This window comes from Panthera pardus, unplaced genomic scaffold (genome assembly GCF_024362965.1).
Source record: "Panthera pardus isolate Hobbes unplaced genomic scaffold, ASM2436296v1 HiC_scaffold_8, whole genome shotgun sequence".
NCBI lineage: Eukaryota > Metazoa > Chordata > Mammalia > Carnivora > Felidae > Panthera > Panthera pardus.
This window is the reverse complement of record NW_026527013.1, coordinates 48,381,266-48,385,214: the sequence shown is the minus strand read 5'-3', so window position 1 is coordinate 48,385,214 and position 3,949 is coordinate 48,381,266. Positions and strand designations below refer to the sequence as shown.

At 49.6% G+C, this 3,949-nt stretch overlaps 1 long non-coding RNA gene across 1 annotated transcript; it reads left to right on the top strand.

Moving 5' to 3' along the window:
* Positions 1-1,193: 1,193 nt before the first annotated feature.
* LOC128775552 (uncharacterized) lies at positions 1,194-2,904 on the top strand. The gene is made up of 3 exons (XR_008420316.1): positions 1,194-1,378; positions 1,738-1,933; positions 2,642-2,904. It is a non-coding gene; the product is annotated as an uncharacterized LOC128775552 (long non-coding RNA).
* Positions 2,905-3,949: the final 1,045 nt, after the last annotated feature.

Here is a 3,949-nt window from a genome sequence, read left to right as displayed (position 1 = left end):
AATATTACCTCTTTCATTCTTAATATTTCTTAACAGTTTTATTTATTTGTTTATTTACTTATTATTGATTTATTATTTTTTGTAAAATATCTATTGGGCAGCTTTTAAACTTTTCTTCTATTTAATTCCAGAGTAGACCATTCTTTTTCTCTGGGTTTATTTACTCTAACAAACACTGGCTCCACCATCATCCATTCTTGAGATGCTACAAGCAATGTTTTTTTTCTTTCCAAGGTCATGAAATGCAGAAGAGTCCTTATCTTTGAGCATGTCTCCAACAAGGTGCTGGAATGCAGCTTTAACTATGTCTTAGTTTTGATTCTCTCTGATGACTGGATTCATTTCTGTCTAGCCAAAATGATAGCTTTATCCAGGTTCTGTCCTGATATTATTTTAAGTAATTTTTCAGTGATAGATATGCTTTGGTATGTTGGCTCATCCACTTGTGGGATGCATTTTTACCAAGCATCTCCCACTGTCCATGTCGGACTAGACACTGGAGGTACTGTAATGGGTGAGCCAATGTCCTTGCTCTCACAAACCTTAACGTTCACTCTGAACGATGAAACTAAATCCAAACTGAAGTATGTACTGAACCAAAAATGCCAACCCCATTCCTAATTGATTATTTCAATAAGTGGAAAACTGCAAAACATTAATAATAATATAAATAACAGTCTCTAACATTTATTGAATGTTTTTTCTGTTCCAAACACTATTCCAGACTTTATATGGATTACTTTATTTCTCACAACTGCCCAGTAAGATATATTGTTATAATGACTATTTTATAAACAAGGAAACCAGGGCACAGAAAGGTTAAATAATCTACTATATGGCAGATACAGTTCACACAATACAGTATTTGTAAAATGTGCCATACCTTTCGCCAAATAAGTCAATCTTTGGAAATGTGGACTGGGGCATTGATATTTTTATTACCTTTGAGAGACTAAGAGAAAAATTACCAGGTGTACTCACAACTGCAATGAAAAGACACCCCCCCCCCCCCCCCCCCCCCCCGCCATTCCCGAAACCAGCCAGGGCGTGCCAATCAAGTTCTGCTGAGCGTTCAAATTTAAATGTCAACCAATAACAGCTCTGTAACCTCAAAAAAATCCCTAACTTGTTTGTGCCTGTCTATAAAAGAAGCTATAAGATCCTTGCTCAGGGCCTCTTAGCTTCACCGGCAACGAGTGCGCGGAGGACCGGGTTCGAACCTGCAATAAACGACCCTTGCTGCTTGGCTTTGACTCTGGACTCTGGTGGTTTGTTTTCGGGGGGTCTCTCGAATCGGGGCATATCATTTGGGGGCTCGTCCGGGATCCCCCCAAACCCACCAGACCCCAAGTCAACGGGTCGTCCCTGAGACCGATCGGTAAGTGAGCCGGCTCTGTCCGTTTCTGTTTGTTTGTTTCTGGCTCTCCCACGCGGGATCTGTATCGGTGACTGACACGGCCCTGGCTGACGCGCTATAGGGCAGTCAGTCGGGTCCAGTAGGAGACGTCCACTGGCACCCGTCTGGGGCACCTTTTTGGGCCCATCGGAATTTTTCTGTTCGAGTGGCAGACACCCGAAACGCGCTAGCGATCTAAGTGTTGTGTTAAGTGTTGTGTTCTCTATTCTATAACCTTTAAGTGTTAAACTCCTTCTCTTTCACAGGTGACCTGGCCTGGCCCAGCCAGAAGTCCTCATAACTTTACTGTTTCTCCTTTTAATCCTTTCTTCCACCTCCAGGATACAGATGGGCCAATCTCAAAGCACTCCTCTTTCTCTCCTCGTTGCTAACTTCAGGGATGTTAGAACCAGAGGACAGAATTTGAGTTTAGACATCCGGTGGGGAAAATTAATAACCCTCTGCCGCTCCGAATGGCCAACCTTCGGCGTTGGATGGCCAACCAAAGGAACTTTCTGCCTCCCTATAATTGCTAAGGTGAAATCAAAGATTTTTCTACTGGGTCGCGAGGGACACCCGGATCAGATTCTCTACATTCTTGTATGGCGGAGTTTAGTGGAAAATCCACCTCCTTGGTTGGCCCCCTTCCTATCCTCAGGAACGTGTAAGGTCCTTGCCATGTGGCCTGCAGTTCCCCCCCAAAATCAAGGACGCCAGCCACGCCCTTGTATCCCATATTGCCCAATAGTCAGGACCTACTATCCCTAGACCCTCCACCCTATCATCCCCCTCCCCTCGCACCCCAGGCCCTGCCCGCAGCAGCCGCCCCACCAGTCGCCCCGCTAGTTGCCCCCCTAGGGGAACCGGGAGGACGGGAAGCGGCAGCTGCGCCGGAACCAGGAGGACGGGAGGCAGCAGCCGCTCCAGGCCCCATTGAAAATGAAACCAACCGCGAGGGGCCAGCCAGTTGAACCCATGGGCGCACACAGCGTGAGCCAAACCCTCGCCTCCCCGACTCCACTGTGGCCCTACCCCTGCGGGAAACAGGACCCCCCGATGGAACAGGCAACCCCCGACTCCAGTATTGGCCCTTTTCCACCAGTGACCTTTACAACTGGAAAACGCAGAACGCTGGATTCTCTGATAACCCTAAAGATCTAATAGCTCTTTTAGACAGTGTCATGTTCACCCACCAGCCCACCTGGGATGACTGTCAGCAGCTCCTCCGCAACCTGTTCACTACAGAGGAGCGAGAGAGGATCCAATTAGAAGCAAGAAAGCTGGTTCCCGGAGACGACGGTCGGCCGACATCTAACCCTGACCTCATTAATGCGGCTTTCCCCCTAACCAGACCTCCACAGGACGAATGGGACTACAACACGGCAGAAGGTAGGGGAAGGCTACTCATTTATCGCCAGACTCTGATGGCGGGTCTCCGGGCTGCAGCTCGCAAGCCCACCAATTTGGCTAAGGTATATTCGGTCGTACAGGGAAAGGCAAAGAGTCCAGCTGCTTACTTACAGAGATTAATGGAAGCCTTTAGGCAGTTTACCCCCATGGATCCAGAAGTTGCTGAGAACCAGGCTGCTGTCGTTATGTCCTTTGTAAATCAAGAAGCTCCTGACATTAGAAAAAAAAAAAAAAAACTCCAAAGGCTAGAGTATTTAGAAGGTAAACAGATCCAGGATCTGCTCCGTATAGCACAACGGGTCTACAACAACAGGGACGCCCCAGAAGAGAGACAGATCAAAGCCACAGAGAAAATGACTAAAGTCCTGGCCGCTATAGTCCAGAAAGAACAGCCACCCCCAGAAGGCACTCAAACAACACGCCCTCCCAGGCAGCACTTAGATAAAGATCAATGCGCCTATTGTAAAGAAAAAGGCCATTGGATACGAGAATGCCCCAAGAAGAAACAACCCCACCCCAGCCAAGGGCAATGGCAGCCTAAAATAGCCCCCATACTGTTTACCCAAGATACAGAATAGGGAGGACGGGGTTCGGATCCCCTCCCCGAACCTAGGGTAACATTGCAAGTGGAAGGGATCCTGGTCCAGTTCCTAGTTGATACCGGGGCACAGCACTCAGTTCTGGTCAAGCCCCATGGGAAAGTATCTGAAAAATCATCCTGGGTACAAGGGGCCACCGGAATAAAGAAGTACCCCTGGACAACTCAGAGGACTGTGCACTTAGGAACTGGGTAAGGTAACCCACTCCTTCCTGGTCATTCCCGACAGCCCCTCCCCCCTGTTGGGGAGGGATTTGCTTACCAAAATGGGGGCCCAAATTCATTTCCAACCTGGGGGATCGCCACCGGGGAGCGGGGGCGGGGCCGCGGCTCACGCAGCATTGGGCAAAGCTGCAGCGTCCCGCGGGCCGCCCCTGGGGCACGCATCCCCGGGGCGGAGCCCCGCTCACGACTCGGCCTTGGCCTGGGCCTCGGCGCGAGCCGCCCCGACAGGGCAAAGGGGGCCGGGAGGACTTGCAGGACCAACCATTATTGGATGCGGACGCCATCTGGTTCACCGATGGAAGCAGCCTCGTTCACCAGGG